Below are 14,428 nucleotides of genomic sequence, written 5' to 3'. Positions count from 1 at the left end.
TTTACAATATATCAGCATTCTCATTATTTCTATTGTGTTTGTTCTGTTTCCATTGACCTAGCTCCCTTTCTTTCCTTGCCATCTTATCTTTGCTTTTGGGTAAATGCTGACATATAGTCTCATGTAGTTAATTGTTTAAGGTACCATATCACTCACAGGTGATATTGTTTATTTTATAAGCCAATCTATTATTTGGCTGAAAGGTGGTCTCTGAAATAGCTTCAGCTCTAAGTTCAAAGGGTATTTAAGGTGATAGTCTCAGGGGTTCCTCTAGTCTCTGTCAGTTCAGTAGGTATGGTTTTTTTTTTAGGAATTTGAATTTTGTTCTACATTTTTCTCTCACTCTATGCAGGACCTTCTATTGCATCCCTGGTCAGAAAGGTTGGTAGTGGTAGCTGGGCATCACATAGCTCTAGTCTCAGGCTAGAAGAGGCTGTGGTTTGTGTAGGCTATTAGTCCTGTGGACTAGTTCCTTCTTTAAGTCTTTGGTTTCCTTCCTTCTCTTTTGGTCCAGATGAGTAGAGACTAATAGTTGTATCTTAGATGGCTGCTAGTGAGCTTTTGAGACCACAGATGCTACTCACCAAACTAGGATGTAGAACATTATCTTTGTGAACTATGTTATGCCAATTGACTAAGTTGTCCCCCAAGACTACATTCCCAAGCCTTTTGACCCCGTAAACCAATGCTGCAAGTTGTTTGGATATATCTTGGAAGCCACCATAACTGTGCCCCCTATGTGGTTTGTTATATATGTGGATATATATGCAGCACATATTTTATGCATATGCTTACAAATACATCTGTACCTGCAGGTGCGTCCATGCCCATATGCCTTCCTATACAAATATATGCATCCATATCTACCTATGTATCCACATACATTTTTTTTGTTGTTTTTAGTGTTGTTGCAAAATTAAGTTATGGCATTTACCAAAAGTGTCTCTTTTTCTTCGGTACTTCTTAGAGTCTTAATTTACCTTGGTCAAGTTGTGCTGACTTCACCCACATTTGGGATTGCCTTTCCCATCACCCAAAGTAACAAGTGTCTACTATCTAGAAAGTGGTTACACTTCCCTCTCCCTCCAAGCCCTGGTAACCATCAAAGAATTTCACTTTCTGTGTGTATATCTATTCTTGACTTTTTATAATACTGGGACTACACAATATTTGTCTTTTTTGTGATTGATTTATTTCTTCAGTATAATGTTCTCCAGATTCACCTATATTATGTTTTGGAGACTCCTCATTATTCTTTATAGCTGGGCAGTATTCCATTGTATGTATGTTCCACGATTTGTTTATCCATTCATCCATTGATGGGCACTTAGGTTGTTTGCATCTTATTGCTGTTGTGAATAATGCTGCAATGTACATAAGTGTGCATATGTCTATTTTTGTCCTTGTTCTTGTGCCTCTAGGATATATACCTTGGAGTGAGACTGCTGGATCATAAGATATTTCTATTTCTAGCTTTTTAAGGATGTGCCGTACTGTTTTCCATAGTGGTTGTACCACTTTACAGTTCCATCGGCAGTATATACGAGTTACGATACCCTACAACCTAGCCAGTATTTGTTGTTTTTTTGACCATTGCCATTCTTACAGGGGTGAAATTGTATCTTGTTGTAGTTTTGATTTGCATCTCTCTAATGACTAATGGGAAACCCTGGTGGTGTAGTGATTCAGAGCTACTGCTGCTAACCAAAATGTTGGCAGTTCAAATCTACCAGGTGCTCCTTGGAAACCCTACGGGCAGTTCTACTCTGTCCTATAGGTCGCTATGAGTCGGAATCGACTCGAAGGCAATGGGATTTTTTAATGACTAATGATTCTGAGCATTTTTTTATGTGTTTGTTGGCTACCTGAATGTCTTCTTTGGTGAAGTATCTTTTCATGTCCTTTGCACATTTTTCGATTGGGTTGTTTGCCTTTTTCTTGTTGAGTTACAGAATTTTTTTATATATTTTAGAGATCAGATCCTTATCAGACATGTAGTTGCCAAAAATTTTTTCCCAGTCTGTAGGAGCTGTTTTTACTCTCTTGGTAAAATCTTTTGATGAGCGTGAATATTCAGTTTTTAGGAAGCCCCAGTTGTCTAACTTATCTTGTTTTATTCATGCATTTTTAGTTTTGTTTGATAAGCTATTTATACCAAAAATTAATCCCCCTAATTTTGACCCTATGTTACCTTCCAGGAACTTTATAGTTTTAGGTCTTTGGTCCATTTTGAGTTAATTTTTGTGCATGGGGTGAGGTATAGATTCATTTTTTCTTCAAATGGATATCCAATTGTATCACCATCATTTGTTAAAGAGACTGTTTCTTCCCCATTGAATGAACTTTGACCCTTTGTGGAAGATCAGTGCCCATAAATGAATAAGTTTACTTCTGAGTTCTGGATTCTATTCCATTGTTTTATGTGTCTTTCATTGAACCAGTACCAGGCTGTTTTGACTACCCCGGCAGTATAGTAAGTTTTGAGATTGGGATGTGTGAGGTCTCCTACTTTGTTCTTCAGTATTGCTTTAGCTATTTGGGGCCCCCTTTCTTTCCATTTAAGTTGGAGATTAGTTTCTCCATTTCATTAAAGAATGTTGTTGGGATTTAGATTGGGGTTGCATTATATCTATAGATCACTATTAGTAGTATTGACATTTTCACAATGTTAAGTCTTCCAATCCATGAGCATGGGATGTTTTTTTCCATTTATGTAGATCTCTTTTGTTTTCTTGCTGTAGTGTTTTATACTTTTTCTTGTATAAGTCTTTTATGTCTCTGGTTAGGTTTATTCCTAGATATTTTATTCTTTTGAGGGCTATGGTAAATTGTACTGATTTCTTGATCTCCTTTTCAGGGTATTCCTTGTTAGTATAGAGGAATTCAACTGATTTTTGTGTGTTGAGCTTATACCCTGCCACTTTGCTGAATGCTTCTATTAGTTTCAGAAAGTTTCTTGTGGGGGTCTCTGGGATTTTTTCTATGTATAGGATCATGTCATCTGCAAATAAGGATAGTTTTATTTCTTCCTTTCCAATCTGGATTCCCTTTATTTCTCTTTTCTTATTGCTCTAGCTAGGACTTCCAGTACAATATTGAATAAGAGTGGTGAAAAAGGGCACCTTTGTCTCATTCCTGTTCTCAAGGAGAACGCTCTCAGTCTTTCTCAGTGGAGAATAACCTTGGCTGTTAATTTTGCATACATGCCCGTAATCATGTTGAGGAATTACTCTTCTATTCCTATTTTGCTGAGATTTTTTTATCAGGAAAGCCTGCTGAATTTTATCAAATGCCTTTTCTGCATCGATTGAGATGATCATCTGATTCTTTTCCTCTGTTTTATTTATGTGGTGAATTATGTTGATTGATTTTCTAATGCTGAGCTATCCTTGCATCCCTGGTACGAATCCTACTTGATCATGATGTATTATTATCATTTTCTTATATGCTGTTGAATTCTGTTGGCTAAAATTTTGTTGAGAATTTTGGCGTCTATATTCATGAGGGATAAATTGGTCTGTAATTTTCTTTTATAGTGGTGTCTTTGTCTAGCTTTGGTATCAGGGCTTCTCAGAACGAATTAGGGAGCATTTCTTTCCTATGTCCTGGAATAGTAGAATTGGCGTCAACTTTTCTCTGAATGTTTGGTATAATTCTCCACTGAAGCTATCTGGGCTTTTGTTGTTGTTGGGAGTTTTTTTTTTTTTTTTTTTTTAAATGACATCTTCATGTTCTTCTTTTGTTATCAGTATGTTCAAATTTTCTACCTCCTTGTGTTTTTTTTTTTTGTGCATGTGTGTTAGTTTCGGTTAATAGTGTGTTTCTAGAAATTTGTCCATTTCTTCTAGGTTTTCAAATTTGTTGGAGTCTAGTTTTTCATAATATTCTGTTATGATTCTTTTTTTCTTTTTTGATGTGTCCATTCATTGCTATAAATTCTCTGACATTGTTTTTGCCGTCTGCCAAAGGTTTTGAAATGGTGTGTTTTCTTTCTCATTTAATTCTAAGAATCTCTTAATTTCAAGCTCTTCTATCACTCAGTAGTTTTTAAGTAAGGTGTTATTTAGTATACACGTACTTAATTTTTTCCTTGTTCTTTCTGTTATTGATTTTTAGTTTTATAGCTTTATGATCTGAGAAGATGATTTTTATTATTTCTATGTTTTTTAAATCATTGAGGCTTGCTTTGTGGCCTAAAATACAATCTATTCTGGAGAATGATCCATGTGCATTGGAGAAGGATGTATACTGTGTTGCCGTTGGGTGGTGTGTTCCATAAATTTCTATGACATCAAGTTGGTTATGTTATTTAGATCCTCTGTATCTTTGCTGAGTTTCTTTCTAGTTGTTCTATCCATCACTGAAGTGGTGTGTTAAAGTTTCCAATTATTGTAGAACTATCTAGTTCTTTTTCCAATTCTGTTAAAGTTTATTTTATGTATGTGGGAATTTCATCATTAAGTATGTAAATATTTATTATGGTTATGTCCTCTTGGTGGATTGACCCTTTAGTAATTATATAATGCCCTTCTTAGTCTCTTCTGGATTTTGACTTTAAGTCTATTTTATGAGAGATTATTATTGCCACTCCTGTTCTGTTTAAGTTAGTATGCTTGATATACTTTCTCCAATATTTCTGTCTTTAACTTGTTTATGTCTTTGTGTTTAAGGTGTCTGTCTTGTAGGCAACATATGGATGGGTCATTTTTTTTTTTAACCATTCTGCCACTCTCTGCCTTTTGACTGGTGCATTTAAACCTTTCACATTCAATATGATCATCAATAGGTATGAATTTACTACTGCTATAAAATATTAAAAAATATTTTATATTTTTTTATTTCATTATGCTTTTTTTGTGTGTCGTTAACAGTTTCTTTGTTTCACATAATTTTTTGTGCTGACATTTTTTTATGGATTTTCTCTTCATATCCTTTGATTTGTGGGATGACATCATGGACGTCTTACTTGAAGAAAGAGAAAGGTCACTAAAAAGACAGGAAAGAAAGAAATGACCAAAACGGATGTCAGAAGAGACTCTGAAACTTGATCTTGAACATAGAGCAGCTTAAGCAAAAGGGAGAAATAATGAAGTAAAAGAGCTGAACAGAAGGTTTCAAAGGGCAACTCAAGCAAACAAAGAAAATTATTACAATGACATATGCAAAGACCTTGAGTTAGAAAACTGAAAGGGAAGAAAACACTCAGTATTTCCCAAGCTGAAAGAACTGAGGAAAAAAGCCAAGCCTCAAGTTGCAACACTGAAGGATTCTTTGGGAAAAATATTAATGATACAGGAAGCATCAAAATAAGATGGAAGGAATACACAGAGTCACTGTACCAAGAAGAATTAGTTGACATTCAGCCATTTCAGGAGGTAGCACATGATCAAGAACTGATTGTATTGAAGGAAGAAGTCCAAGCTGCACTGAAGGCCTTGATGAAAAACAAGGCTCAAGGAATTGATGGAATACCAATTGAGATATTTCAACAAACAGATGCAGTGCTGGAAGAGCTCACTCAACTATACCAAGAAATTTGGAAGACGGCTAACCTGGCTGACTGACCGAACGAGATCCATATCTGTACCCATTTCAAAGAAAGTGATCCAACAAAATATGGAAATTATTGAACAATATCATTAATATCACACAGAGGTAAAATTTTGCTGAAGATCATTCAAAAGCGGTTCAGGCAGTACATCAACAGGGAACTGCCAAAATGTCAAGCTGGATTCAGAAGAGGACTTGGAACAAGGGATATCATTGCAGATGCCAGATGGCTCTTGGCTGAAAGCAGAGAACACCAGAAAGATGTTTACCTGTGTTTTATTGACTGTGCAAAGCCATTCAACTGTGTGAATTATAACATATTATAGATAACATTGTGAAAGATGAGAATTCCAGAACACTTAATTCTGCTCATGTGGAATCTGTACATAGACCAAGAGGTGGTCATTAGAACAGAACAAGGGGATACTGCATGGTTTAAAATCAGGAAAGGTGTGCATCAGGGGTGTATCCTTTCACCACACTAATTCACTCGTTATGCTTAGTAAAGAATCTGAGAGGCTGGGCTATATGAAGAAGAATGTGGCATCAGGATTGGAGAGAGACTCATTAACAACCTCCAATATGATGATGACACAACCTTGCTGGCTGAAAGTGGAAAGGACTCGAAGCACTTACTGACTAAGACTGAAGATTACAGCCTTCAGTATGGATTACATGTCAACATAAAGAAAACAATAAGCGACATCAGGATACATGGAGAAAAGATCGAAAATGTCAAGGGTTTCATTTTACTTGGATCCACAATCAATGCCCATGGAAGCAGCAGTCAAGAAATCAAATGACATTGCATTGGGCTAATCTGCTGCAGAAGACCTCTTTAAAGTGTTCAAAAGCAGTTGTCACTTCGAGAACTAAGGTGCTTCTGACACCGAAGCCATGGTATTTTCAATTGCCTCATATGTATGCAAAACCTGGATGATGAATGAGGAAGTCTAAGGAAGAATCGATGCTTTAATATATGGTTTTGGTGAAGAATATTGAATATACCATGGACTGCCAAAAGAACAAACAAGTCTGTCTTGGTACAGCTAGAGTGCTCCTTGGAAGTGAGGATGGCAAGACTTCATCTCACTTCATCTCACCCTCTTGTTTGGACATGTTAACAAGAGGGTCTAGCCCTTGAAAAAAGGTATGCTTGGTAATGTAGAGGGTTAGTGAAAAAGAGAAATGCTCTTGAAGAGATGGATTGACACAGTGGATACAACAATGGGCTCAAACATAGTAACAATTGTGAGGATGACGCAGAACCAGGCAATGTTCTGTTCTGTATCCATAGGGTCACTATGAGTCGGAAGCAACTCTATGGCACCTAACAACAACAGGATCCTTCATTGTTGTTGATTTTTTACCGAGTGTTTTTTATTTTCTTCTTTATTTTGGTCAGTAGATTTATTGTCTTTGTGGTTACTCTGAAATTCACCTTTATCTTCCTACGTTTATAACAGTCTGTTATATGTTAATATTACCCTGACTTCCTCTCCATATGAAGTTTTATTATTATACCATTTATTCTCCCTTTTTGTTTTGAAGTTGTCATCATTTATAGATAGCCATTGCTGGTTCCATGCTTAAAGTTTTGCAGCTTTATTTGACTTTTGGGAATTCTGTATCTTGGTTGGTATCTAAGTGATGCTGTCATGTGCTTAATCTCAGGTTGTTTTCTGATGTCATTGATGCTCTGTCCAAAGGACTCCCTTTAATGTTTCTTGTAAGGTTGGTCTGCTGTTTACAAATTCCCTTTAATTTTGTTTATCTGGGAATGTCCTAGTTTCACCTCCATATTTGAAAGACAATTTTGCTGAATATTTTATTCTGGGTCAGCAATTCTTTTCTTTCAGGGTTTTATACATGTCATCCCATTGCCTTCTTGCCTGTATAGTTTTTGCCTAGCAATCAGTACGTAGGCTTATTGGTTATTTCATTTTTTGTGAGCTGCTCTCAGAATTCTTTCTTTGTCTTTTGTTTTGAAAACTGTGATTATGATGTCTTTGTAATTTTCTTTTGGGGTTTGCTCTTTATGGGGTCTATCTGTTGAGCTTCTTGAATGGAAATTCATCTTTCATGATAGTAAATAAATCTTCAAAAGTTCTTTGAAAAAAGCAAATTTTTTTTGTCTTCTCTCGTGGAAATCCTATTACACCTAAATTATTCCTCTTGATTGTGTCCCACAAAAAACTCAGGCTTTCTTCATTCTTTTCTCTGATTGTTCCTCAAGCAAATTAGTATCAAGTTATTTGTCCTCTATTTCACTGATTCTTTTTTCCATCTGTTCAATTCTACTTCTATGTCCTTCAATTGACTTGTCAATTTTTGGTGATATTTTATTCTGGGTTTTTTTGTTGTTTTTGTATGGTTTCTAGTTGTCTATTTATTTTGTCATTTCATTCTTATATTGTTTTCCTGAGAGTTTTGTCTTTGTTTTCCTTGATCCTTTCAGGATCCTATATATAAGCCTTTTGAATTCCTTATCAGTTTCTACTACCATTTCTTCTGCAGGAAGGTTTTTTGCCCCTTTATTTTGCTCACTTGTTTGAGTTATTTTATCCTGTTTCTTCATATGATTTTTTTCTCTGCTGTCTCTGAGACATTAAGGTGTTAATTTATTTATATATTTCTTAATTGATTGTATATATTTAATTTATGTTAATTTATTTATATATTTCTTAATTGTTTTCTGCTGATATTTTTGTTTTGTTTTGATGTATTCACAGTTTTGTTTCTTCTCTTTCTTTTTAGAATATCTTTATTCCTTTGTAGTATTTCAATTGTTGTTTTGTGGTTCTGGTCCATGTGTGACTTTGGTGGTGTCTCTTTGCTGGGTGTGATTTCCTTTCACTAGTGGGTATGGTGGGTTATACTCATGTAAGAGTTCCCCATGGTTACATTTGTACGTCTTCCCTTACCAGATTGAGTTGAAGTAGGAGAGCAGGTTCTTTCCTTGATATAGGGTGACAAGTGTCGAGTGGTCAGGGTCCCTCCACAGCTGATAAGGTGATGCGTCTGGCCAGTCACTGGGGCGTGGGTGCAAGGAGCATTCTTGCCAGTTTCTCGGTTGGGTGCTAATTTCAAATTTGTCATGATGCTTACATTTGTGATATGATTCCATTTTATATTTTAAAAATGGAAAGGGTTTAGTGTCATGCAGTTTCAAATTTTCTTACCCCTGTTCAGGATTGAGTTTGGCTTAACCAAATAAAGGGGTTATTTTCTCTCACAAGAAATAAGTCCCAAGTTGGGGTGTCCAAGAAAGATCTGATGGTTCTACAATTTCAATGGATGCCAACCTCATTCTAGTTCTCAGCTCTGCCACCGTTAGGGTAAATACTGGAGCTCAGCAGCAACCCATTTCAAGCAGTAAGGAAGAAAAAGGCAAACAAACAAACAAACAAAAAAAGTGTCTTATCCAGGTAGCCTCCTCCCTTTAAAGAGCTTTCCTATTAGCAACACTCCTCTCTTTCCTCAGTGGCTTGTGATACATCTCTTGAGCCAGTACTTTGTCATATGACAACACCCATATTGCAAAAGAGGCCAAGGAATGTAAATATCTAGCTCGGCATATTGCCATCCTAAATAAAACCAGGGAATATGAACAAAATGATTATTAGGTAGGCAACTAGTTACCTTTGACACATCTAAAAACAGTAAATGTATTTAGAAATTAACATTCATTATAGACTATCAGTGGATACACTTCCATGCATCTTTTATCTTTTGGAATAAATAAGAACTAAGTAAGCAGACCACCACCATCTGTCAGTTTGTTGTGCTATGGTGGCTTATGTGTTACTATGATGCTGGAAACTATGCCACTGGTAGATCAAATACCAGCAGGGTCAACCCATGGTGGACAGGTTTCAGTGAAACTTCCAGACTGAGACAGACTAGAAAGAAAGGCCTGGCAATACTACTTCCAAAAATTAGCCAATGAAATCCCTATGGATCACATTAGAGCATTGCCTGATATCGTGCTGGAAAATGTGTCCCCTAGGTTGGAAGGCACCACATAGTAGTTGCAACAATGGACTCCACCTTTCATGGAGAACTCCAATGCTTACCAACATTCATGGAGCTGGCACAAGAGTGGCAACATTTCATTCTGTTTTACATGGTCATGATGGGAAAAAAAAAAAAGATGAGTGGGAGTCAATTTGATGGCAACTAATAATAATAACAAAGTAAGTATAGGGTGCTAATGACTATACCACAGCAATGTATCTCTCTTGTTGATCAAGAAATTTTGTGTCAAACGGGAAAATAGGTTAACACCCATCTAGCCTTCCATCTAAGCTCTGGACCCTTGGTGCCCTCCAATCAGCAATACTGCTCACCTTTGCTCTGGACATGTGATAACAAAGGCGATGCTGAATATTGCATGTTATAGTGACCAGAATTACTGGTGGTTTTACCAAATTACAGAGTTTATTTTCCATCTGTTTTGATTTTTTTGTAACTTATTTGACATGTTAATTCCACTAGGATGTCAAAGGTTATTTTCTCAGGAATCATGATGTTTCCAGGAAACAAAAACTTCCTCTTTCTTGTATTTCAACTAGATTATCAGTTCCTTGATGAAATTTTTACAAAGGAAGGACACTTCTACCTTCTCTCATGCATTTACTTAAACTACATCAGCAGGCACTCAAAGAATAACTTCCCTGAAGATGTCATTCTGCTGAAAGTAATATCAATTTTTTTATTTGGATCTCAATATTTCTTTGATTTAGCTAGGAGAAAAAAATTATAGTTTCCATTATAAAAACAAATTTCCAAGTATAGCCTAAATTTACCTAACTGTTCAGGACTACCAATAACCTTCATGATACATTAGATAAAACCCATAAATAAAAATTTTGCATGATTCCTTTCTGATTCATTGTGCTTAATATTCACACAAGTTGGTTTAAACATATTTGTTTCACCAAATCATGTTATAAAATAGTAATTTATTGTTGAAACTTCATCTTATAAAATGTTTAATTTTTTCCACCTCAATGAAAATAAACTTATTTGTACACAAAATTAAAAACAAATTTAGATGTTAATTTAAAAATGTGTGAGGTAATACTTTTTTTAGGACTGTTCGCAGGGAATGAAGCAAAAAGAGTGACATCAACTGGCAGGCTACTTGTTCCCTCTGCTTCAGTTTCTTTCTCTATAATACCAGCCTCACAGGCTGGGCGAAAAGCAACTGAAATCACATCTCTAACTTCATGTCCAGCAGAGTGCCTGGTGTTCCCTTAGCACCTGGAGCCTGCCCTTCACAGTCCTCTACCATTTGCAAGTGTATTTGGCTCCAACCACCTTTTCTTCCCCATGCAACTCTCCACTCCACACCTGGCTTCCGGATCCCTCCCTGCTATCTATGCCCCACACATTGTCAATTCCAGTCCCCATCTTGCCCATGTCCGCTCTTTCCCCTCCACCTCTCCAGCATGTATTCATCTCTCAGGGCACCTGCCAGCCCCACTTCTTCCAAAAGCCTCTCCCCATGCTCCCTGGCACACATCCATTTTACCCTTCTCTGAACAACTCTAGCACAAAATGTTTTTACCACTCATTTTGACACTTAAACACTTGTCGGGAGTTATACAGTGCTCTGAGCCCAGAGAATATTATATGATGTAACATGGGAGGAGAAACATTTCAGATAATTCAATTCCCTCTGCATCACCTACTATAAACAATGTTTATACATGTGAATAATTATTATAATTGTTATTTCAAATTTTAGAAGCAAATAGACTTCCTGCTGTGATAGCAGAATTCTCCACGGCAGGTGGTGTTTCTACCTCCCTGCCCCTACCCACCTACCTACCAGTTGCCATCAAGTCTATCCCAACTCATGGTGACCCTGTGTATTAGAGTAGAACTATACTCTGTAGGGTTTTCAATGGCTGATTTTCAGGCATAGATCACCAGGCCTTTCTTCTGAGGCTCCCCTGGGTGGACCGAACCTCCAACCTTTCTGTTAGCTGCCTATTGAGTTAACTGTTTCCCCACCCAGAGGCTCCCTACTTCCCTTGGCTGAGCCCATCCCCCCATAGTCACATGACTGTGACATAAAGAGAGGAATATCTACTATACAGAAAATTGAAAATATTTTAAATGACTCTTATTTGATAAGCTTAGTTTTTTTAATTTTTATTTTGCTTTAAGTGAAAGTTTACAAATCAAGTCAGTCTTTCATACAAAAATTTATACACACCTTGCTATATACTCCTAATTGCTCCTCCCTAATGAGACATCACACTCCTTCCCTCCACTCTCTCTTTTCGTGTCCTTTTCACCAGCTTCTAACCCCCTCCACCCTCTCATCTCCCCTCCAGGGAGGAGATGCCAACATAGTCTCAAGTGTCCACCTGATCCAAGAAGCTCACTCCTCACCAGCATCCCTCTCCAACCCATTGTCCAGTCCAATCCATGTCTGAAGAGTTGGCTTAGGGAATGGTTCCTGTCCTGGGCCAACAGAAGGTCTGAGGGCCATGACCTCTGGGGTCCTTCCAGTCTCAGTCAGACCATTCAGTCTGGTCTTATGAGAATTTGGGGTCTGTATCCCACTGCTCTCCTGCTCCCTCAGGAGTTCTCTGTTGTGTTCCCTGTCAGGGAAGTCATCGGTTGGAGCTGGGCACCATCTAGTTCTTCTGGTCTCAGGATGGTGTAGTCGCTGGTTCATGTGGCCCTTTCTGTCTGTTGGGCTCATAATCACCTTGTGTCCTTGGTGTTCTTCATTCTCCTTTGCTCCAGGTGGGTTGAGACCAATTGATGCATCTTAGATGGCTGTTTGCTAGAGTTTAAGACCCCAGATGCCACTCTCCAAAGTAGGATGCAGAATGTTTTCTTAATAGATTTTATTATGCCAATTGACTTAGGTGTCCCCTGAGACCATGGTCCCCAAACCCCCACCCCTGCTATGCTGGCCTTTGAAGCATTCAGTTTATTCAGGAAACTTCTTTGCTTTTGGCTTAGTCCAATTGTGCTGACCTCTCCTGTATTGTGTGCTGTCTTTCCCTTCACCTAAAGTAGTTCTTATCTACTATCTAATTAGTGAATACCTCTCTTGTAACCATCAAAGAATATATTCTTCTCTGTTTAAGCTATTTCTCGAGTTCTTATTATAGTGGTCTTATACAATATTTGTCCTTTTGCAATTGACTTATTTCACTCAGCATAATGCCTTCCAGATTCCCCCATGTTATGAAATGTTTCACAGATTTATCACCATTCTTTATCGATGTATAGTATACCATTGTGTGAATATATCATAATTTATTTATCCATTCATCCATTGATGAGTACCTTGGATGCTTCCACCTTTTTGCTATTGTAGACAGTGCTGCATTGAACACCGGTGTGAATATATCTGTTTGTGTAAAGGCTCTTATTTCTCTAGGATATATTCTAAGGAGTGGGATTGCTGGATCATATGGTAGTTCTATTTCTAGCTTTTTAAGGAAGCACCAAATCGATTTCCAAAGTGGTTATACCATTTTACATTCCCACCAGCAGTGTATAAGTGCTCCAGTCTCCCCACAACCTCTCCAACATTTCTTAGTCTGTGTTTTTGGATTAATGCCAGCCTTGTTGGAGTGAGATGGAATCTCTTTGTACTTCTGATTTGCATTTCTCTAATGGCTAATGATCGTGAGCATTTCCTCATGTATCTGTTACCTACCTGAATGTCTTCTTTAGTGAAGTGACTTTTCATGTCTCTGCCACTTTTTTAATTGGGTTTTTTGTCTTTTTATAGTGGAGTTTTTGTAGTAGTATCATGTAGATTTTAGAGATCGGGGGCTGATCAGAAATGTCATAGCTAAAAACTTTTTCCCAGTCTGTAGGCAACCTTTTACTCTTTTTGTGAAGTCTTTGGATGAGCATAGGTGTTTGATTTTCCAGAGCTCCCAGTTATCTAGTTTCTCTTCTGGTGTTTGTACGTTGTTAGTAATATCCTGTATACTGTTTATACCATGTATTAGGGCTTCTACTGTTTTCCCTATTTTTTGTTCCATGATCTTTATCGTTTTAAATTTTATATTTAGGTCTTTGATCCATTTTGAGTTTGTTTTTGTGCATTGTGTGAGATATGAGTCTTGTTTCATTTTTTTGCAGATGGATATCCAGTTATGCCAGCACCATTTGTTAAAAAGACTGTCTTTTCCCCGTTTAACTGATTTGGGTCCTTTGTCAAATATCAACTGCTCACATGTGGATGGATTTATGTCTGGATTCTCAATTCTGTTCCATTGGTCTATGTATCTCTTGTTTTACCAGTACCAGGCGGTAGAACAGGTTCTAAAATCAGGTAAAGTAGGGCCTCCCACTTTGTTATCCCTTTTTTAGTAATGCTTTACTTATCCGGGGCCTCTTTCCCTTCCATATGAAGTTGGTGATGTGTTTCTCCATCTCATTAAAAAATGTCCTTGGAATTTGGATTGGAATTGCATTAAATCTATAGATGTTTTTTGGTAGAATAGACATTTTCACAACGTTAAGCATTGCTATCCATGAGCAAGGTATGTTTTTCCATTTATGTAGGTCTCTTTTTGTTTCTTGCAGTAGTGTCCTGTAGTTTTCTGTGTATAGGTTTTTTACATGTCTGGTAAGGTTTATTCCTAAGTATTTTATCTTCTTGGGGGCTACAGTAAATGGTATTGATTTGGTGATTTCCTCTTCGATGTTCTTTTTGTTGGTATAGAGGAATCCAAGTGATTTTTGTATGTTTATCTTGTATCCCCATACTCTGCTGAACTCTATTAGTTTCAGTAGTTCTCTTGAGGATTTCCTTAGGGTTTTCTGTATATAAGATCATGTCATCTGCAAACAGAGATACTTTTACTTCTTCCTTGCCAATCTGGATGCC

This window comes from Elephas maximus, chromosome 19 (assembly GCF_024166365.1).
Source record: "Elephas maximus indicus isolate mEleMax1 chromosome 19, mEleMax1 primary haplotype, whole genome shotgun sequence".
NCBI classification, from domain to species: Eukaryota; Metazoa; Chordata; class Mammalia; order Proboscidea; family Elephantidae; genus Elephas; species Elephas maximus.
The sequence above is the reverse complement of the archived record's forward strand: the minus strand, read 5'-3'. Positions refer to the sequence as shown.